Raw genomic sequence first — 24,409 nt, 5'->3', positions numbered from 1 at the left:
AAAAAAATCATGGTTTTAATTTCTACTATCTTGCTGCTGTTGTTTTTCTCCACAGCATTAATTTTTAAGGTTTGACAATATTATAATGGGTTTGCCTTTATTTAGGATCCACCAAATGTCAGAAAAGAGAATATAGTCCATATCTGAGCTGGATACTGAGGGAAAATTTACCTGAGGGTATATTGTCATAGAAAAACCTCAAATTGGACAATTTATCCACATTTAATAGTTGGGGGTCCCAGAACATTCTGTGATCTTAGTCAAATTTACTAAATTGAGAAGGAGATACTGCTTCTGTATGCTACTCCACAACACTGTTCTCCACACATACCTTTTCTCTTAAAATAAGCTAAAATAAATGCCAAGTCATCCCTGCATTTGGAAAGAAAGCATTTCAACATCATTTTTCAAAACCAGGAAACCCAAACCTCACGCTATCACTAAAAAGAAATTTTAAAAGGTTGCCCAGAGAGTTTGTATTTCAAAAATAAGTTTTCTTTTTGTATCTTCAATAAGCTATGGCTATGTTATCCTCAGACAGGGAATCTCCTAGTAGGATCCTACAATTCCACACCTGGTCTTAAGAGAACCTTCAGAGAAGTACCAACTGGGTGCCCAGTTAGCATTCCAAAGTCTGAGGCATGAGGAGAGGTCACAATACACTTCTACACTTCTGTGAGACTTTCTTTTGTTTTGCTCATTCACTTCTCACCAATCCACGCACTCCTTCCCACCGCTTTTCATGACCTCCCATCACCACAAAAATACATAGAACAAAATGAAAAAAAAAAAAAAAAGTCTGTTTTTTTGGTGTTAGTATGTTGCTGCACATACTGGTGTGTGTGTGTGTGTGTGTGTGTGTGTGTGTGTGTGTGTGTATGTGAAGAAGAGAAAAAGGTAGGGGTGGGGAAAGAGAGAGTGTGTTGGCTCCTTAAAACAAAATTGTAAGTGCCAGAATTTTTTCCGCACACACCCTGCCAGAAAACAGGAGAGACAGAAACATTTCCATCTAGTCCCTAAAAAAATGTCCCATCTCTCAAAGCTCAGAACTGCAGGACAACATGAAGAATCAATGAACAGACAAAGTGCGTTTTAAAGGATTCCTAAGGGAGACAGGCATCAGGAATTCTCAAAGGGAATGAGGAGAGAGAGGAATTGATAAGGTAAGGCCCCTATATTGTTGGTCTAGAAGGGCTGTAGCACCACAGAAAAAGCATTCTATTTCTAAATTGACTTTGTAAACTTGTTTTGCCACTAACTCAAAATGAACATTGGGCTTAACCATTTCTCCTTTCTTTACTTCAACTTCCCCTTCTCTAAATAAATGTTGTATAAAGCCCGTCACCACCCTGTTAGTCTATGGATTCTAAAGCCATTGAAAAAATGTTTCTAGGATGGATGTAGAGGTGGGTGGTCTATATCAATGTCCCGGGAGTTTTCTTTCCATATTCTATTAGGCCTTATCCGGGAAAGATCAAAGCCTTTACCTGGTTCTCTTTTTCAGATACTCTCATCTTTTCTGTACCACCCTTGCCCATTACCTGATGGTTTCGATGACATTAGAACTTGCAACATCCTCCTCTCCATCTTTTTTTTTTACCCCGAGACACTCCCCTACTTATATTTTGTGATCCTGGAAATGCCGGCCTCCCAGGGGCTCCTTGCTATATGTTCTCTGGAGTTGCTAAGTGTGTAATGTTTTTTGTAAGTGCTACTCTGGGGTAGGAAGTTGGACACAGAGAAGTAAAGCAGCCCAACTCTCTTTCAAATGGCTTTTCTGCAACCCTCACTGGCTCTAGAATCCAATCCCAGGGACACTTCCTCTTCTGGGATACTAGAAGTTCTGCAAGTCCTTCATAGATTTTTTTGTTTTGTTTTGTTTTGCTGTTGTTTTGAAACAGAGTCTTGCTCTGTCGCCCAGGCTGGAGTGCAGTGGCACGATCTCGGCTCACTGCAATCTCTGCTTCTCAGGTTCAAGCGATTCTCCTGCCTCAGCTTCCCAAGTAGATGGGGCTACAGGCATGTGCCACCACACAGCTAATTTTTTGTATTTTTTAGTAGAGACGGGGTTTCACTGTGTGAGCCAGGATGATCTCCCTCTCCTGACCTCTTGATCCATCTGCCTTGGCCTCCCCATCATAGCTTTTTATGAGCAGAGACAATCCAACTTGAATACATGAAGAATAACATCTTTAGCACCCCAGAGGTGAGTTTCATCTTTTTAAAAGCTTTCTTTGCAAGGAGATTTCTCATCCATCCTTACTAACCTCACCACATCACCATATTATCACAGTCAGCACAGGCACCACTATCACTTTTGTGCCGAGCATCTCTACCTTTGTTACTCTCACCACTGTCCCTCCCCTTGCCATGTCAGCTATCTTTAGCCATTGTTCCAAATCATTGATTGTTGAATATCTAATACACTTGTCTAAGTCTCATCACCAGTATTGTTACCATTACTTACATTATCACCACTGTTATTATTACCCAGGCGTCTTCATGAGACTAATCTACTTTTTCATTATTACTTTTGTTTATATCCATATCCTCAATATGTTCATTAAACATCCTAATTTTGACATCTGAGCTCTTATCTCAGCTGTGGGTTCTCTGTGGGCATGTACTTTGATGGATATGGAGTCCAGATAAATAATGGAATTACAGCATTTATCTATCAGAAGTAAGGTATTTGAATCATTCATAGGCCCAAATGTAATTTTATTTTTCAGAATCAGAGGTGGAAAGAAAGCAGTTGCTATATTAAATTTAAGATAAGGAGGTAACCATAAAAAGATTAACAAGTAGATCATATTAAATGGAAGACAAACACTAAGTATTCTGAGATCAAATTAGAAAAGCTTTCCTGTAGGAGGTGGAAAGTTTTTGAGCCAAAGGAAAGGAAGATATTTGTTTCTCAGGTACTAATGTGACTTTGGGATTGGAAGAGTCTCTCAAATATTTGGACAATATGATGGTCTCATTCAACCTTAATCAGCATTTAGCTTATGTCCCACTTACTCTGAAATACCTAACTTTTCTCAAAGATGGATAGTTGAAACTATCCTTCACTAAATTACTGCATCTCCCACAGTCTCAAGCACCAGTAGACCTTTTGTTTTTATTTTTATTTCATGGGTATATGTAGATTAGCCATCTATCCCAATCCTTCAAATGAACAATTGTGCTGTACTCAAAGTGGCCACTTTAATACTCATTTTTATTCCTCCATATATCACATCACATTGGTGTTCCTACATTCCTCTTTTCCTCTTGTGAGCCAGACTCTGAGACAGACTTTCTACATCATTTGTATTATCTAATTGTATATCTGTATGGCTTGGTATTGACTGAGTAAATTATAATGCCCATGCATGATCCCTCAGAAGGCTATCAACATGACAAATACCTGAGCATAAGAATTGTAAATATTATCTAGAATCAGTTAGTGTAGATATGTGTACTAAATGATCCAGGCTTCCAAGTTTAGTTCTGGCCTAGTCAAGAGCATTGTTTCTTCTCTTTTATGTCACGACTTGTCAATAAAGAGTGCTTACTTGGCATTTATTCTGTATCAGAAATAGAGTGAGAGAAAATGACAAGTTCTGATATTACTGTGCAGTGGGCTCACCGTCCCATGAGCTGAGAAGTCAATACTGTGACACCAGCTTTTAAGAAAGGAAAAGCCTTATTTCAAGGTTGACCAGCAGGGAGGCAGGAGGCAATGTTCAAATCTGTCTCCCCGAACTAAAGTCTGGAGACAGGTTTTATAGGCAGAGAGCAAGTAAGAGGGAGATAGAAAGATGCAACAAAGCGTTATCTGATTGGTTCCTGAAAAGAAGTTATGCCAGGTCCTTGACTTTTATGACTGTACTGCAACACAGCTGGTTATCCTTTCCTTTTTAATTTGATCACCATTCCTTGGTCTGAATACTTAGGTTCCGCATGTGGTTTACCTTTTTGTTCTGGTTGGCTCTAGGGTCACAAATCTGGCACACTTGGTTCATCTGGGCATATTTGGGTTACTTGCAACCTGAGGGTCCATTGCAACTAAAAAACAAGTCATTATTTTGTTGTATTTTGTTACTGACAAAGTTAAACCAGATTGAATTGGTTCTGTGGTTACACTGATACCTTCATCAAGCAATTCATTATTTGAGGAGAAAGATGAGATCTAAAATTATTTGTTAAAAGCTTAAGTGAAAAAAGTAGTATTCAATGTGTTCAAATTTTCATAGTACCATTGCCACTATTTGGAAAAACAGCATATGCTTATTAGAATTTAGAAATAAATAGAGAAATAATTTTTGAAGTAATGGGATTATAAGTAATTTAAATTTTTATTTACCTAAACATTTAATGACCTACATTTATATGTAATACATTATTTTTTAAATGTGCTTTAAATGTTAGGAAAAAATGATATGAAATGCAACTAACATAATGTGAGAAATAGGTGAATTCACAATAATTCATTTATCTATTTATTTAATACATTTTTGAAACGGCTTTTATGCCCCAGACTTTCTTCTAGGAACTGGAGAAAATGGGATGCATATAACACTGTTGCTTCCCTTAAGATAATTATTATATAGAATGGGAGGAGACAGATCCTCAAATCACCTGATTTTTTTTTAAATATAAAAACATAAGAAAAAATGTCAACTTCACACATAAGATGAATTTTTGAACCTTTTAGAGATATTATTTATTGAAGCAAATAAACTTTTAAAACAACTATGTAAATGAAGTGATACATCAAGGTCACATGCCCTTGTCTGCGCAGTACAACTGTGGTTTATATCTGTCTTCCCCAGGTACATTGATAGCATTTCATTTTGTTCTCTGATGTACTTGAGTTTGAATGTCCTATGAGACAGAATGTCAGCCTTGGTGCTAGTACCAAGTGAATGGTCTGATTATGCTGCCTTTTAGACCTGACTGCTTCTTACTGTCTATCTTGCTAGAGTCAATATCCAATTGTCACCATGGGAGAAGTGGCCACAAGTTGGACCTTATCTTGGACACTTACCCCAACATGTCACACTAAGGCACTACTTCTCAAACTTTTATTTTCATATCATAGTGCTTATAAAAGTGATGGTATCTGTAGGGCACACTAAGGTGAACACTTGCTGTGTGAGGCAACCAGTCCAAGGACTTCAATTCCCTTAGGTCCTATCTGACCATTCATAGTGTGTGTGTTAGGGGCAGGGACTCAGTAACTCACCACATCTGTTATTTATATCTGTTGAGAAGCTCTGTGCTAAAGATGACCTGAACTTTATATTGTAAAGGAAATACCTAAGGAGGTGTCAAGAGAAAAAAAAGAAGAGTGTAGAATAGAGTGTAGAATGAAAGGCAAGGGGAGTTTGCAGCTGTAAATGGATCTTAAAAAAATATACCCTCTGGTGGAGTTTCAGGAGGGGAACTCAATCTCTATCACACCCATTTGACTCTTAAGAGTTTGTTTATTCATTCATTCATTTGTTCAAATATGAGTGGATACCATGCATTGTAGTACAAATTAGTAGTGAGATATAAGCCACTTTGAGTTGTCAGATGACTACTTATGTCTTCACTACAGGATAGTAAGTCCCCATGTTCACTGCACAGTATGCACCCCACAGATGTTAGTAATTAATAATAATTGTTATAACAGTTTTAGTAATTATTATTACTATAATGACCTATTAATTAATGTGATCTAAGCCATTTCAATTTGAGCCATCCTCTAGTGCTGCCACCACAGGGAAAAAAGAGTTTCTGTTGGGCCCATAATAGTTCCTGCAAAAAGAGCAGTCTGAGTGAAATGAGGTGCAGAAGGAGAGAAAGAAAAGGAGCCCAAAGGTAGTAGACTCAGCCTGTCAGCAGAATAGAGTTTTGCACCTTGTATTTGGGGAAACGGCATAGACTTCTTGAAAGCAGGAACTACTCCTCAGTTTGTGGAAAGATAAATTTGGACCCTTAGGTCAAAAGAAGATGCCTCATTTGGAGAGTTACCAAGTCTATTGTAATAACAATGTGAGATAGGTATAAAACTAAGCATTATCAAAGAAATAAATTCCCACTGAAGACATTTATGTGGAAAACTTTGAAGTAACAACAATTAATATTTATATGCTTAACGTTCTTTTATTGTCCCCATTTTGCATATAAGGGAACTGAGGTGGAGGGAATTTAAGTGTACTGCATATGATCATACAGCAAATAAATGGTAGAACTGACGTTTGAACACAGGCAGAGAAGCTTCAAAGTCCATGCTGTAACCACTATACTGTCCTGATTCTGGGATGCTGAGACTAACTTGCTTATGAAATACTTACTATGTGTTATTTAACTTTAGAACACTGTGATGTAGTTTTTTTTTTTTAAAGGAAAGCAAATCTGGCATTAGAGAGAGCTTATGATTTTTGCCCAGAATCATAGAGGCAAAAATGGCAACACCTGAATTTATACCAACACCTTTCCATCTCTGCTCTGCAAATTCAGATCTTACACATCTGGACCTAGTTCAGGTCCTGCTTTCCTTAAGAAGTGCTATAGGCACCTGTAATCCCAGCTACTCAGGAGGCTGAGGCAGAAGAATGGCTTGAACCTGGGAGGTAGAGGTTGCAGTGAGCTGAGATCGCACCATTGCACTCCAGCCTGGAGGATAAGAGCAAGACTTCATCTTAAAAAACAAAACAAACAAAACAAAACAAAACAAAACAAGTGCAATAAGCATAGAATCAACACTTCCTAAGCTGAGAGGAATGAGAACACTCATTCATTGCCAGTCTTTCATTTTACAGACAGAGAATGAGGCTGAGGAGGGTCACTCAGTCAGCTGAAGTGGATTTAGGATTGAATCTGTCTCTCCTTACTACAAGTTCAATAACCTTTATAATTTTATTACATAAATATTGGGATGTTCTTCCTTCTTCAGAGGGATATTAAAAAGATTAAAATTTTAAAAACATGAAGGCAGCTGTAACTATTTCTGGCATATACAGACATACATAAAATAAAGCAGTAAGGTCTGTAAGAATGAGGAAAATGGAAAGTATTCAAGATTAGGCCATACTTAGTCTCTGCCAAGATCTAGTCCTATTTTCTCACTAATTTATCTGATCATACTCTAGCAGGTACTTGGCCCCTAGTTCAGACACCATCAAGGAATGGGAGATTACTCTGCTCAGTAGAGGAAGCAATAGAGGAGTTGGGGAGAAAAGAACTGTGATCAGAACTTCAGGTTTTTTCTCCATCAAGCTACATTTGGTCACATAATAACCCAGAATCACTGGATGCCACAAATTGATAAGCATTCTGCTCATGGCTCGCTGATCTACATCTGCAACTTTATACAAGCTAAAATTTTAGACTCCTTTTTGCTAACCTAGTTTTCCACCTTCTTAACCTTTCTCCGGGAATCTTGACTAAACCTGCCACTCCTAGCTTTAATTTGTCTTCTTTCTTTCTATATTGCACTGTCTCTCTGATACAGCTTAACCACTTGTTCTGCATCTCTATTTTTTTCTCCCTTTGTTGCATTTCTTTCCCATTAGAATGGGGTAATCAGAGACCATAACCCCTTTCTCTTTACATTTTCCAACTTTGACCAATTCAGGCACGGGTGTGTGCAGCATGTTTGACTACTGATCTTTTTCATTTCTTTACTGACGTTTTCTTAGACTCTGACTACGTAATTGACAAGCCAACCAGCTGATTCTCACAATCACCAACAAGGCTATGACAAATTAGATCATTGAGGTTCTCTTAAAATAATTCTGATCCTGTCAATGACTCTCCTTAAAGCCTCCTTCACCTCCTTGTTGCGAAGGCTGTAGATGATAGGATTGAGGAAAGGGGTAACAAGGGCATACACCAAGGCAATAAGTTTGTCTGTGCCCTCGGATCGACTCCCAGGTGAGCCCACATAGACTGTGAAGGCAGAAGCATAGAATAGTGCCACCATAGTCATGTGGGAGGAACAGGTAGAGAAGGCCTTGGCACGACTGGCAGCTGAGGGTAGCTTCAGCACAGCATTCAGGATACCTCCATAGAGTCCCAAAATGAGCACAAAGTTGAAACCAGTGGCCACACCAATCACTGCGCCATGGGCCCTAGCATGCCAGCTTGTGTCCACACATGCCAACCGCATTAGCGGTGCCAAGTCACAAAAGTAATGGGCCACCTCTTTCAAGCAGAAGGGCAGAGTGGCAGTGAGGGTGGCTGGCACAAGTGCAGCTGAGAAGCCAGCCACCCAAGTGGCCCCAGCTAGTCGTAACTGTACCTGTCTGCTCATGAGTGCATGGTAGTGGAGTGGGAAGCAGATGACAAGGGAGCGATCCAGTGCCATGACACCCAACAGGTAGCACTCAGTCATCCCTAAGGAGTGAAAGACATACAGCTGAATAAAGCATACAGCTGATGAGATGGGTGAACACCCATGGAGCAAGGTATGCAGCAGCGTGGGCACTGTGGTGCTGACATACCACACCTCCAGAAAGGAGAGGACACTGATAAAGAAGTACATGGGGGTGAACAGTCCAGAATCTAACTGTACCAGGACAATGATGAGAATGTTTCCTGCAAGAGTGAGGAGATAGATGCATAGGGTCCCCAAGAAGGCAAGAGGTTGTAGGGTCCCAGTGGTAGTGAAACCAGCAAGGATAAAACTCTGGGTCCAGTTATGATTGACATGATCCATGATTCCTAGGAACAGGTGACAAAGATAGAATATAAATTACTTCAAGCTTCCTCCTCTATTTGTAAAATCTGAGCACTTAAAAGGAACTTGAGACATTATCTAATCAATGTTCCTCACTTTGCACTAGAGGAACTGAAGCCCCAAAAGCAGAAATGGTTGGTCCCATATCATAGTCTGTTGGTAGCAGGGCTGGGACTAGAAACCAAGGCACCTGATCCCAGTTTAATCCCTTTCTATGTTATAATATGGTGCTCCAGTGACTCAGTGATTTTCTCCCCTACTCCACCATCCAATAACAGGAGAGCTAGAAAATTCCTACTGCTATCCCTTGGTAGTTCCCAATGAGAAAATAACCAACAATATTGGACTGTGGAGAAGGAAGAAAAGTCATCTCCCCAAAGTGACTGTTGAAGCTTCTTTCAAGAAGCCCCTCTGAAGTGTTTAGCCTATCCTGGTAAGAACTAGAAGAAGAAAAAATGGAAAATAAAAGAAATGCAGAATCTCCAAAAACTGTAATATCCTAAGCCCGTAGTGCCTGATGATAATTCACCCAGCGGATACACTGTGCTGGGTGAAAAAATCATCCCAGAAGGATGTGTGCTAGGAATTCTCAAAAAGGAAAACCATGAAGTCAAGAAGAAGCCAAGAAGCCAAGAAGCCAGAAGTCCTATGGTATAATAGGAAAACCCTACTCTGAAGTCAGCGATTTGGTTGCCACTAGACATTAGGTTGAGCAATTTTTTACTTAACCTCAGCTTCCTCTTCAAAAAAAAAAAAAAAAAAAAAAAGTATTTGTTTCCCAAGACTCTTACTACAAGGATAATGTATGTTTCCCTAAATTGGGAAATGGTGATGGGTTTTGAAGAGAATCAACACCTATGTCACTTGAGTTTTCCTCCCATACCCTAATAAGCCTCATTCAAAGCCTTCATCTAGCTGTCTTCTTTGGCTACTCTCATCTTTTTGGCACCACTCCTGCCCATTACCTGATGGTTTTGATGACATTAGGACTATAGCATTCTCCTCGGCATCCTTTCTACCCCAAGACACTCCCCTATTTATATTTCGTGTTCCTGGAAATGCGGGCCTCCCAGGGGCTCCTTGCTACATGTTCCCTGGAGTTGCTAAGTGTGTAAAGCTTTCAATAAGGACTTCTCTGGGGCAAGAAGTTGTGCAAAAGGAAGTGCAGCAGAGCAGCTTTATGTCTCAAATGACTTTTCTCAATTCTGCAACCTTCACTGTGGACTTTAGAGTTTAATCCCAGGTGCATTGCCTCCTCTGGGCCACTAGAAGTTTTGCAAGTCCCACATAGCCTTTTATAAAAAGAGAATAAATCCAACTCATACATCCTTGTGCATACATGGAGAACAACACCTTGATCACTCTAAAAATGAGTTTAATCTTCTTAAAAATTACTTTGCGAAAAGACTTCCCAATCAGCTTCATCTCTACTCCCTTCTAGTAAGATCAGCGAAATGACCAGAAAGGAGTAAATAATCTGTTTGTTCCTCATTTTTCTACTAATGTGTAATAGTTTCATTTTAATACATGTGTGGTACATATGCAGGTTTAACACATGTGCAGTACATGTGCAGATTTGTTACATAGGTAAACCTATGTCACAGGGGTTCATTGTACAGATTATTTTATCAACCAGGTATTAAGCCTCCTACCATTGGTTACTTTTTCTGATCCTCTCCCTCTTCCCACTCTCCACCCTTCAATAGGCCCCAGTGCGTGTTGTTCTCCTCTATGTGTCCATGTGTTCTCAACATTTAGCTCCCACTTATAATTGAGAACATGAGGTACTTGGTTTTCTGTTCCTGCGTTAATTTGCTGAGGATAATGGCCTTCAGCTCCGACCATGTCCCTGCAAAGGTATTTTTCCATTGTTAACCCTACCACAATATGAGAAAGATCAGCAGTGCCATCACTTCTGCTTTGACTATCTCCGTCTCCACAACAATCACCATGACCACTACCCTCACTATCTCCGCTATCTTTTATTCATTGATTTAATCATTGTCAAATGCTCTCTATGTGCCGAGCAGTGTTCTAAATCACCATCACCAGTATTGCTATCATTGTTTATGCGACCACCATATCATTATTTTATGTGGCATTTACATATGTTTGTTTATGTTTTCATCATCGCTTTCCTTTTCATCACTATCGGTATCATCTTCATAAAAGTCTTATGGCCAGTACATGGACTCTGACCTCAACTGAACACAATACATGAGCATGTACTGGATGGATGTAGAGGCCATATAACTAACAGATTGAAGCCCTGATCCACTGGAAAAGAATACATTTGCATCACTTGTAGATACAAATGTGGTTTGATATTTAGGAATCAGAGGCAAAAAAGAAAATCATACAAGATAATAGCAAAATTAAATTGGCTATCAGAATATTCACTGTAAAAGATTTTCACACAGATCACATCGATATAGAGGAAACCCTTGAGTCTCCTCATATCAACCTGAAAAATTTCCTGAGAGGGCTGGAATTACTTAAACAGCAGGAAAACATGAGATTTTGTTTGGAGAGTTTTACTTTAGAAAATACTGTAACCTCAAGATTGGAAGGCTGTCTCCTTGAGTTAAAAAACTATCCAGGTGCTTGGGTAATTAGAAGTTCTCATTCAGTCTTCTCCTGCCTTAAGACAAGATTCCATTTCATCAGAAACATGTGACCTTTCTGCAGGATGAATGGTTGCAGCTGCCACTTGGCAAAATTAGTTTATCTTTCATAGTCTCAAATACTAAAACACCCCTAATTTGCAGCTTTATCTATGGGTTTTATAAGACATATTCTGATACAGACTTCCCCTATGCTTTGTAGTGTATCATCCTGTCTTGGCAGCAAATGAGTGATGGCTGCGTGTTCACCTTCAGAAAGCAATCAGTGTGATACAAATGCCTGTTTATAAAAAAATTACACACAAAACAAAATCAACACAGAAATATGTGCTAAAAATTTTACGTTGTATATAATGAGGAGTGAGAGGTTTGTAAATTAAAAGTAACATGAAGAGATAAAATAAAAGTGATAGTGTTCCAAATATAGGCCTTGCTTAGCTAAGAAAATTGTTTAATTTCTTCTCACGAGATCTTCTTCCTGTAAAGTGCTCATTTAACATTTATGCTGTATTAGACATGAAGTTAGAGAAAAGAATGAGGCGTTCTGCCTCTATCAAGAAATTCATGATTTAGCAAGAGAGACAATTAAGAGTGTTATAATGTTCGGTGAAGCAAGGAGAATTTCAAAAGTGTCAACATTTCATAATACGATTGCTAATATTTGAAAAAGCCTATGTTATGAGAAATGATTAAAAAGAAATAGGTAAATAATTGCTTTAATTTTATAAGTGATTTTAAATTTTTTCATCTACATATTCTATATTATGGACAGACATGTGTAATAATATTTTCCAAAAAAAAATGTGATTTGAAGGTTAGAAAAGGTGATTTAAACTACAACTAAAAAAGTATGAGAAGAGGAAATACCAGTGATTCTGTTATTTATTCATTAAATACATTTATTGAACACTCTATTTCCCACCCTCATACTAGAGAAAATATGAGATGCCTAACACAGGGTTCCTTTCCTTGAAATGCTTAATTTGGAACGGGGGAAACAGACCCCAAGATAGGCATTTATAAAACAGCAGGAGCACTTATATGAAAAGACATTCAATCTAACTCATAATAAGATGAATGCAACTTTAAATTACAATTAAACAACTTTGCTGACTTTTCAGATTGACAAGGTTCCAGAGATTCAAAAACATACTTTGTTGGAGAAGCTGCAAGGAGCAGACCTTTTTATGCATTGCTTGTAGGAGTACAAAATAGCATACGCTGGGTGAAAAAGTAAAACCTGTGTAAACTACACATTTATTTGTATTATGACCCAGTAATCATATTTCTAAGAATTTATCCTGCAGATATATATACACACATATATGAAATGATATGTATACACAGGGTTGTTCACTGTAGTTCTGCTTTTTGTAATAGCAGAAGACTGGAAGTGACCCAAGAGCATTTCAAGGGAGATTTGTTAAATCTCCCATTTGTGAAACAAGCACAGAGATGTTTACCAAAATGAGGAAGCACCTTCTTCAGTGATATGGCAAGAGCTCCGGAGGGCATATAAGAATATTTATATTTGCTTGTTTTTACATAAAGAAAAATCGAAAGACTGTAAAAAAAATGACTAAAAGTTGTTTCCCATTGTGAAGATAGAAGCTGGCAAGGGGTAGAAAGGGGCAAATCGGCCTACAAGTTAAAGAAACACTCTTTTATATATACCTTTTATGGATTATTTTGATTTTCTAATAATGTATATGTATCTTCCTTTTTTTTTTTTTTTTTTTTTGAGACAGGGTCTGGGTCTATCTCTCAGGCTGGAGTGCAATGGCGTGATCTCAGCTCCCTGCAACCTCCTCCTCCTAGGTTCAAACCATCCTCCTATCTCAGCCTCCCTGGGACTACAGGCATGTGCTCCATGCCCAGTTAATTTTTATTTTGTTTGGTTTTGTTTTTGATAGAGACAGAGTTTCAGTATGTTGCCCAGGCTGGTCTTGAATTCCTGGGCTCAAGCAATCCTCCCACCTCAGCTTCCCAAAGTGTTGAGATTACAGGTGTGAGTCACTCACTCACAGGAGTGAGATTACAGGTGTGAGCCCAGTCAGAGATACTGTCTATTGAAACAAATACATGAATTTTAAAAATGCATGTCAATACAGTGATATATTCTGGTTTGCTCAAGAGAGTTTTAGTTAAATGCTTCTTGACCCAGAATAACTGTTAACAATGCCCTGTTTCATTCTTAAAATTATCTGGGCTTCACTTGGATGATCAACCACATGAACATCCTAGATGATAGAACTTTAACTTTGATGCTTCTGCAGAGTTTGTGATTTTAATATGTGGGTATGTATACATATATGTATATTATATGTATATGTCTCTCTGTGTGTATATATGTCTCTGTGTGTGTGTGTATATATATACACACACACATATATGCATATAGTTTCTACCCTTCTAGAGTGTTAAAACTGATGTCAACATAAAAGATAAGGCGAAAGAGTTGGGCCTTAGACAGGGTCTTAGACTTCGTCTTACACAGTTTGAGCTGCTATAACAAACTACCACAGATTGGGTGACTTATAAACAACAAAAATTTATTTTCACAGTTCTAGAGTCTTGAAAATAGAAGATCAAGACATTAGCAGATTCCGTGTCTGTTGAGAGTCTGCTTCTCAGTCCACAGATGGCTTTCTCCTCGTTACAGCAGCATGTGGTAGAAGGAGAGAGGGAACTCTCTAAAGTATCCTTTATAAATGGCACTGATCTCATTCATAGGGGCTCTGCCCTTATGACCTAATCAACTTCCAAAGGCCTCACCTCCTAGAACCCCTTGGGGTTAGGTTTCAACCTATGAATGCTATAGGAACACAAATATTTAATCTATAGCATAACCTAATGTATTACATTGATGATTATTTCCCACTTCTTTTAACATCATAGAAAAAAAACTAAAGCAATAATATTTGTATGACACACTGAGGTAAACAGAAAGGCTGCTGGTTGACAAATGCAAACTGACCAAAGGCTATAATTTTCTCAAGATCCACTTGGTCATTCAAAGGATGAGAGGCAAAGAGATCAGGTGCTTAGCACACCTGATACCTATATTTATTGGGAAGCTCTGCCCTAAGGAAGATTAGAAGAAGGAACCCTAAAAGTTTGCAGAGAATAAATGATTGTGAAGTAAAAGAGAGGTAAGCCTGGAGCACTGAAGTAATCTAAGAAAGGAAGATGACTCCTGGTGTGGTCACAGGAAGGGTGCTTAATCTCTGTCAACCTCATTTAATCCTTAGGAGTCCATTCATTCATTCATAAATGGATGAATATGCCAGGCAACATGAGGTATATGTTGCCGTGAGTTGTCATACAACTACTTAGGTCTCCATGTAGATTGTAAGTTTCCCCGGCTCATTGCACTATACAACCTCGACAGTGTCAATTAGTGTGAGCCAAGCAATTGACAGTGATTTTGCTAACACAACCACCTCTCAATAAAAACAGGTTGAGATAACTGCAATGCAGGAAGACAGAAAGGGTAAGAAGAAAAATAGGGTCCCAAAAGCTATATATTAGGGCCCTAGAGTAAATTTCACAAGGGCCCAGAAATATACAAAGGATGCTCCAGGGTCACTTTGGCCACCTGGGTCCAAAGTAAATGCCTGATTTGCAGTACTGCCAATTCTACTGATCCACATTAAAAAATGTGAGGTATTGTAAAACTAGGCACGAATTTCCATTGTAGAAACTGATGTGAAAAAATTCAACCAATACTGTCTATCTTGTAGATAGTGTTGTTTACTATTTTACATGCTTTACATGTTTACAATTATTTAACCCTCACAAGTATTGTCTGGAGAAATTCTTATTGATGCCCTCATTTTGCAAATGAAGAAACTGAGAAAAAGGAAGGTTTAAGTACATTATTCATATCATGCCATTAAGAATGTGGTAAACATAGGCCAGGCGCCGTGATTTGTGGCTGTGATCCCATCACTTTGGGAGGCTGAGGCGGGCGGACCACGAGGTCAGGAAATCGAGACCACCCTGGCTAACACAGTGAAACCCCATCTCTACTAAAAATACAAAAAAATTTAGCCGGGCGTGGTGGCGAGCTCCTGTAGTCCCAGCTACTCGGGAAGCTGAGGCAGGAGAATGTCGTGGACCCGGGAAGCGGAGGTTGCAGTGAACCGAGATGGTGTCACTGCACTCCAGCCTGGGCGACAGAGTGAGACTCTGTCTCAAAAAAAAGAATAATAATAAAGAATATGCTAAACATAACGATTGAACCCCAAAGAGCCAGGCATTAAAATATCTTTTCTATACAGCCTGTCTCTGAAACAACAAGACTTTCTATTATTCATGAGCACCTCTTAAGTGTCAGGAGCAGTGTTAATCATTTTGTATATTTTGTTTCCTTTAAGCCTTAGAGAACTGTGGAGATCATAATCTTTTGAAATATAAGGAAAGAGATGGTCAAAGTGAGATCAGTGACTCACACCTGTAATCCCAGTACTTTGGGAGGCTGAGGCAGGCAGATGCTTAAGTCTACGAGCTCTAGACAGCCTGGGCAACAAAGCAAGACCCTGTCCTTATGAAGAATTTAAAAATTAGCCAAGTGTGGTGGCACATGCCTGTAGTTCCAGCTACTTGGGAGGCTGAGACAGAAGAATTGCTTGAGCCCAGAAGGTCAAGGCTGCAGTGAGCCGAGATGTGCCCTTGCACTCCAGCCTGGACAACAGAGCCAGCTGCTGTCTCAAAAAACAAAAACAAACAAACAAACAAAAGAATTGTCCAGAATTACACAACCAAAAAGTGGCAACACTTGAATTTGGACCAACACCTTCCCATCTCTGCTCTGGGTATTTGGATCTTACCCATATGGGCCTAGTTCAGATCCTGCTTTCTTTAAGAAGTGTTGTAATCATAGGATCAAAACTCCCTAAGATGGAAGGAATGTAAGCAGTCATCAACTGCCAGCCTCTCATTCTACAGACAAAGAAAATGAGGTTGAGAAAGTCTTACCACAGTCACTCAGTCTGCTGGAGTGAATCTAGGGTTGAATTTATATTTTCTTAGAGCAAGTTCAGTAACATTTTTATATTCATTATGTAAAAATTGGGATAATCCTCTCTTAGAATGAAGAAATAAATTTAAAGATTATAAAGGTATGAAAAGGGTCTAAAGAGTATGAAGGTATTCAGAAAACAGCTTATAGTTGCTGACATAAACCAGAAATATAAGAAGCAAAAATTGGTTATTGATCAAATATATAATAATTTTTAAGAAGCAATTTTATAAAAGGTATTCAAGACTCAACTCCGTGACCTGCCTCTGAAAAGTTCTAGTTTGCCTTAGCCACTAATGAGCTGTGCATCTTTTGGCAGGTCATGTTACCTCCTTGGCCCTCAATTCACTCATCAGAAGAGTGAAAAGTTTGAACTAAATCATCTCAAAAGAGAAACTGCTGGGAAAGCCAGGGGAGAAAAGAGGGCACAGGAAATAGAGCTTCAATTCCCCATTTATACTATTTTAGTTTGTTTTCTGTGTGGTATTTACCTGCTTTATATATTAATTTTCTAGTGCTGCTTTTTGGTTTGTTCAAAAATATGGGATCAGATTATTTCCAGGGTGTTGTCTTTGATCTCACTGCAAAACTGAGTCTGCTCCTTGCTAGTGCTGTGCAGCGATTGTCGAAGTAATGAGAAGGAAGAGAGAACATCCATGGTTCCCGGAGACCTGCCTACCTGTGGGCGGCATAGGCATGGGTGTAATCTGAAAAGGAAAATACAGTCTAGTGCCCCCAAGGAAAGAGGCAGCAACACTAGGACCTCAGGCATACGGGCTGAGACCCAGGAAGCAAAGGCTGGATAATGGCATAACTTAAAAACTCCTTCTAATGCTGAGGGGCAGAGAATGGGGGAAACTGGGGCAGGTTCTGAGACCCTTATTATATTAAAGAGTCTTTTGTTTCTGCTGTAACTCAGACCTTAGATATTTCAGGAGACTAAGGATGGGTGCTTTAATAGATCCAGGTGTCTCAGATCAGGGAAAGTAAAACCAGAGTGATGATGAAGTTTTAACATTTTCTGAATCTATTATCTTTAATTGGGTCTTCCATTTATTTATATACTCCCTCTATACTTTCCTCTTTATCCACTCTGGACTATTACTAAATACGGAACCACCTCCCTACTTTCTCTATATTTCTTTGTCCAGAATGTCCTCCTTCTACACCACTCACCTATGCATGAACACCAGACTCTTTATTTATTTATTTTTTTTTTCTGTGATCCTGGACTAGATATATAATCTTTCGAAGTCTCAGTTTCCTTTATACATTTATATAGCCACTTTAGTGGTCACTCAATAGTTTTACTGGTATTCTACTAATGTTGGCAGTGGTCAACATATAGGTATTAAATTAACTTGTTGAGGGTTGGTCTGAACAGGCTAAAAAAAAATGGGCAATTTTCAATGTCACTTCACCTGATCTTAGCGAGAAGGGTTAGAAATCCACCTATTGATGTAGTCAGTCTCTGTTCTGAGTAAGCCAGGAACAGAGTAAGCTCATGCTGAAGAAGTAGGAGCTTGCCTAAGTGGGGAGGCACTACTGAAATATGAAAGTGCTTGATGGGCTCTGAAAAGCTGTAGCAATGTGAGGGTCTTCACAAATTCTGTACATGGAAAGGAGAGATCAGAAGGCATGGGTACCTCTGCTCAGAGGCCCAACAATGTGCAATGTGCCTGGGAATCTTTGAGCAATGTGTACATTAAGGAAATGTCTTAAATATTTCCTTATCAGTTGGATATGAGGCAGTTGCATTGAACTTCCCTATCCTTACCAGGCTAGCTTTTTGCTTCCTCTTCCCTTTGTCCAAACAGTGGAGCCTTGGACCCATTGCTGAACTACCACTGTTATACATGGCCTGTTTGGAGGACATGGGTACCTCAGTATCTCATGGAGAGCATGAGAGCTAGACCTATCCAATGAAGCAAATCCTCCCACAAAACTTTTCTCCTAAGCAACTCAGGGGAATAGAACAAAATGCTAACAAGTTTTACTAATGAGAAGGCAAACAAGCTGCTTAATTGAACTGGGGGAGCCGGGGGAGAATCAAGGGAACAGTTCCCAGGAGGAGCTGGTGCCAGCTCAATGATTCACAGCCTCAACTTCTGTAATTATCAACCTTTTCTCTGCAGAGACCACCCCCTCCATGAGTTGTGCAGCAGGGAGCTTTGGGGAGGCTCCAGTTTTTTCCTCTTTCTCCCTCAATTAATGCTAATTGGGAACATGGGAATGTAGATCAGGATGTCAAAGAAACAGCTCTAGAATACAGTCCAGCTAGGCGTCCCTTCCCCAGGTCTGATTAGGAGGCTTTGCCTGAACCACACAGAAGGGCATCATTTCCTACATTCATAGGAGTCACTGTGGAGATGTAGACTGGGAGTCAGGAGGCCTGACTTTTAATCGAGGCTCTGCTACTAACTAGCTCTTGCACAATGTGGGTCGCACACATTCCTTGACCTTCATACATTTTAAAGTTGTTTTGAACTATGATAAATGATGTTTTTCATTTTGATACCAGGGTAAGAGCATCAAGAGAAGCAAGTCAAGTTAGTTGCTTGACTCCCTTAGAGTAAAACAAAACAATCCTCCACACAAAAAGAGGAATGTATATCATGGGAGTTCCAAAAAAGGTGTTGCCATACTTGTTGGTTCTTTCAGAGCATTTTTTAAATCTTCATTTCCTTTTTAGGAAAGAAAAAAAGCAGTCAGCTTATCTGCCTGTCTGCACATCTCAGCTTATCTGCACACCCATCCACATATACATAGTACTGTTTCTCATGACTCACTCTCAGATGCTACTAAAAGATAAAACCACAAGCACAATTTTCAGTGTTGTTTATAATAGAACATACAGTCAAAAAACTTTGTGCCGAGACCAGCTTGGTTGGGGAGACCCTAACCTAGCAGCGCTAGAGGAATTAAAGACACACACACAGAAACAGAGAGTGTGGAATGGGAAATCAAGGGTCTCACAGTCTTCAGAGCTGAGAGCCTCTAACAGAGATTTACCCACACATTTATTGACAGCAAGCCAGTCATAAGATTTGCTAAAAGTATTCCTTAAGGGAAATAAAGGGATGGGCTGAAATAAAGGGATGGGCTCTGGCTAGTTATCTGCAGCATGAACATGTCCCTAAAGCATAGATCGCTCATGCTATTGTTTGTGGTTTAAGAGCGCCTTAAGCAGCTTTCCTCCCTGGGTGGGACAGATGTTCTTTGCCCTCATTCCGGTAAACTGACAACCTTCCAGCATGGGCACCAAAGCCATCACGAGCATGTCACAATGCTGCAGAGGTTTTGTTTATGTCCAGTTTCGAGGTCAGTTTGTGGCCAGATTTTGGGGCCTGTTCCCAACAACTTTGAGTTTTAATTCCGATTCCATAAATTATCATTGTAAATTGTAGGGCAATTTAGCTAACCCTTTTTTGCCTCATTTGCAAAATTGAAAATCATACTTAATCATAAGGTTGTTGGAAGAATTAAGTAAGATAATTTAAGTTGGCATATAGTAGGTGCTTAAGAAATAAAAATCCAAATTTGTTGATTCCTATTATTGTTAGCATCGTAGTTACACACATCATGCCTAATAGAACACAGACATGACTCCTGAATCCATAAGTATATCATTCCATTAAGAAGTTCAACAAAGGGCTAAAATCCCAAACACTTTTTATTTGTGTGGAGTAAGAGTGCCCCTTTAGAAGTCCTGCAATTACTTATAGACCAAACTTTTTAAAAAGTGGTCAAAGCCACTTCTGAGACTTCCCTAGAGTCAATTCTCTTTGAGGATATACACTTCATTTCCAACAAGGGCGAACAGACTACAGTGCTCTTTTGGCCATGGCCTAGAAAGAAAACCCAGCTAGAGATATAAAATATTTCAATGTATGCATACCAGCCTTGAGAAGTTATTGGGAAGAATCAGGAGATATGAAAAAGAACTGTGATTAAAGTCTGGCATAGAGAAGAAGTTCAATTAATACAAGTTCCTGTCTACTTTTAGCAGTAGCCAGAAAATCCTATCACAGGGCGATCACTTTTGATCTCACTAACAAGGCTGCTTACAAGCTCTAGTCTTCCTGCATGTTTTATGGCAAATAAATCTTGTTATTTTTAAATCCCATAACACCTTCTTTTTTGTTTAATATCCTTTTTTAAGAGCAGTTTTAGATTTACAGCAAAATTGAATGGAAATTACAGTTTCTATATGCCCCTCACCCCTCACATGCACTACCTCCCTCATCATCACCATCCCCCACCAGAGGGGTACCTTTGTTACAATCAGTGAACATGTGTCCAATACTGATACATTTTTACTACCCAAAATCTGCAATTTATATTAGGGTCCACTCTTGGTATCCTACATTCAATACATTTAGACAAATGCAAAATGACAACTATCTGCCATTATAGTATCATACAGAGTTGTTTCATTGCCCTAAAAATGATCTGTTCTCCATTAACTCCTTTTCTTCTCACAACCCCATGGCAAGCACTGATTTTATTCTCTCTATACTTTTGTCATTTTAGGATTATACAGTAGGTATCCTTTTCAGATTAGCTTCTTTCATTTAATAAGGTTCCTCCATATCTTCTCATGGCTTAATGTCTCATTTCTTCTAGGGTTGAATAGTATCCCATTGTCTGGATATAACACAGCTTATTGATCCACTCACCTACTGAAGGACATTTAATTGCTTCTGAGTGTTGGCAATTATGAGTAAAGATGCTACAGTCATGTCTGAAGGCTTCTTTTGTGGACATAAGTTTTCAACTCCTTCGGGTAAATACCAAAGAGAACAAGTACTGGAATGTAAGAGTATTTTCAGTTTTCTAAGAAACTGTCAAACTGTCTTCCAAAGTGGCTGTACCATTTTGCAATTCCACCATCAATTGGTAAGAGTTCTGTTGCTCCACATCATCACCAGCATTTGGTATTGTCAGCATTTTGGATTTTAGCTACTCTAATAGATGTGTAGTGGTATCTCATTATTCTTCATTTGCAATTCCTTGTGAATATATGATGTTGAGCATCTTTTCATATGCATATTTGTCATTTTCTTGTAGATGTCCTTCATCAGTTTGATGAAGATCCCCTGTATTAAGACAACTTTTTGAAGTCAGGTAAAGTGATGCTTCCAGCTTTATTCTTTTTGATTAAGTTTGCCTTGGCTGTTTGGGCTCTTTTTTGGTTCCATGTGAATTCTAAAAATAATTTTTTCTAGTTCTGTGAAGAATGTCATAGGTCATTTGATAGGAATAATATTGAATTTGTAAATTGCCTTAGGCAGTATGTCAATTTCAACGATATTGATTCTTTCTATCCATGAGCATGAAATGTTTTTCCATGTGTTTGTGTCATCTCTGATTTATTTGAGCAGTGTTTTGTGATTCATATTGTAGGGATCTTCCACTTCCCTGGTTCACTGTATTTCTAGGTATTCTATTCTTTTTGTGACAATTGTGAATGAGGTTATGTTCTTGATTTGGCTCTCAGCTTGGTTGTTGTTGGTATATAGGTATGCTACTGATTTTCCTGCATTGAGTTTTTATATTGAAATTTTTCTGAAGTTGTTTATCAGATTGAGGAGTTCATAGGCAAAGACTGTGAGGTTCTCTAGGTATACAATCATGTTTTCTGCAAACAGGGATAGTTTGACTTACCCTCTTCCTATTTGGATGCCCTTTATTACTTTCTCTTGCCCGATTGTTCTGGCCAGGACTTCTAGGACTTTGTCAAATAGGAGTGGTGAGAGAGGGCATTCTTTTCGGGAATCCTTCCAGCTTTTGTCCATTGGTATAATGTTGGCTGTGGGTTTCTCATAGATGGCTCTTATTATGTTGAAGTATGTTCCTTCAATGCCTAGTTTGTTGAGAGCTCTTAATAGGAATGGATTTTGAATTTTATCAAAAACTATTTCTTCATCTGTTGAAATAATCATGTGGGTTTTGTTTTTAGCTCTTTTTATGTGATGAACCATATTTATTGATTTGTGCATGTTGAACTAACCTTACATCCCAGGGATAAATCACACTTGGTTATGGTAGACTGGTGTTTTGATTTGATGCCGGATTTAATTTGCTAGTATTTTAGTGAGGATTTTTACATCTATGTTCATTAAGAATATTGGCCAGAAGATTTCTTTTTGTTGCATCTCTGCCAGGTTTTAGTATCGGGCTGATTCTGGCCTCATAGAAGGAGTTGGGGCAGAGTCCTTCCTCCTTGATTTTTTTGAAATAATTTCAATAGAAATGGTACCAACTCTTCTTTATACATCTGGCAGAAATGAGCTGTAAATCTGTGTGGTCCTAGGCTTTTTTTGCTTGGTAGGCTTTTTATTACTGATTCTATTTCAGAACTCATTGTTAGTCTGTTCAGGGATTCAATTTCTTCCTGGTTAAATTTTGGGAGGTTGTATGTCGCCAGGAATTTACCTATTTCTTCCAGGTTTTCTAGTTTGTGTGCATAAGGCTGTTCATAGTAGTCTCTGAGGATTTTTTATATTTTTGTGGGCTATAGGTTTTGGCCCCTTTGGCATTTCTAATTGTGCTTATTTGGATCTTCTCTCCCTCTTTTTCTTTATTAATCTAGCTAGCAATCTATCTTATTAACTTAAAAAAAAAAAAACAGCTCTTGGATCATTGATCTTTCATATGGTTTTTTTGTGTATCAATTTCCTTTAATTCAGCTCTGATTTTGGTTATTTCTTTTCTTCTACTAGCATTCAGTTTGGTTTGTTCTTGTTTCTCTAATTCCTTTAGTTGTGATATTAAGTTATTATTTTGAGATGTTTTGAACTTTTCGATGTGGGCATTTAGCGCTATAAACTTCCGTTTTAACAGTGCCTTAGCTGTGTCCCAGAGATTCTGTTATGTTTTATCTTTGTTCTGATTATTTTTAAGGAATTTCTCAATTTCTACCTTAATTTCACTGTTTTTCCAAAGGTCAATCAGGAGCAGGTTGCTTAATTTCCATGTAATTGTATGATTTTGAGAAATTTTCTTCGTATTGATTTTTTTTTAATTGTGTTATGGTCCGAGAGTTTGGTTGATGTGTGCTTGATATGGTTTTGCTGTGTCCCCACCCAAATCTCGTCTTGAATTCCCATGTGTTGTGGGAACCAGGAAAAGGTAATTGAATCATGGGAGCTTGTCCTTCCCGTGCTGTTCTCATGATAATGAGTAAGCATCATGAGATCTGATGGTTTTATAAGGGGGAGTTTCTCTGCATAAGCTCTCTTTTTGCCTGCTACCATCCATGTAAGACGTGACTTACTCCTCCTTGCCTTCCACCATGATTGTGAGGCCACCCCAGCCATGTGGAACATTAAACCTTTTATTCTGTATAAATTACCCAGTCTTGGGTATGTCTTTATTAGCAGCGTGAGAATGGGCTAATACAATATGATTTTTGTTTCTTTGAATTTGCTGAGGATTGTTTCATGTTCAATTGTGCATTTGATTTTAGAGTATGTGCCATGTGGTGATGAAAAGAACTCTTGGTTTTGGGTGGAAACTTATGTAGATTTTCTTCTAGGCCCATTTCAATAACCAAAACAGCATGGTACTAGCACAGCAGAGAGCTAAAAATAATCCCACACACCTACAATCATCTGATCTTAAACAAAACTGACAAAAACAAGCAATGAGGAAAGGACCCTCTATTCAATAAATGGTACTGAGATAACTGGCTATCTGTATGCAGAAGATTGAAACTGGACCCCTTCCTTACCCCATTAAAAAAATCAATTCAAGATTAATTAAAGAGTTAGATGTCAAACCTAAAACTATGAAATCCCCAGCATATAACCTAAGAAACACCATTTTGGACATAGGACCTGACAAAGATTTTATAACAAAGGTGCCAAAAGCAATTGCAACAAAACCAAAAATTGACAAATGAAACCTAGTCAAAGTAAGAGTTTCTTCACAGCAAAAGAATCTGTCAACAGAGTAAACAGACAACCTACAGAATGGGAGAAAATATTTCAAAACTGTGCATCTAACAAAGGTCTAATATCCAAAGTCTGTAAGAAACTTAAACAA

The 24,409-nt window shown here is 38.6% G+C and overlaps 1 long non-coding RNA gene across 1 annotated transcript; it reads left to right on the top strand.

Annotated features, from left to right (window-relative positions):
* The first annotated feature begins 2,016 nt into the window (after positions 1-2,016).
* LOC115899250 lies at positions 2,017-21,482 on the top strand. Its single transcript, XR_004058969.1, has 3 exons — positions 2,017-2,206; positions 20,987-21,259; positions 21,431-21,482. It is a non-coding gene; the product is annotated as an uncharacterized LOC115899250 (long non-coding RNA).
* Positions 21,483-24,409: the final 2,927 nt, after the last annotated feature.

Source organism: Rhinopithecus roxellana, chromosome 8, assembly GCF_007565055.1.
Source record: "Rhinopithecus roxellana isolate Shanxi Qingling chromosome 8, ASM756505v1, whole genome shotgun sequence".
Lineage (NCBI taxonomy): Eukaryota > Metazoa > Chordata > Mammalia > Primates > Cercopithecidae > Rhinopithecus > Rhinopithecus roxellana.
Note: the sequence above shows the minus strand (reverse complement) of the source record. Positions and strands in the feature narration are given on the sequence as shown.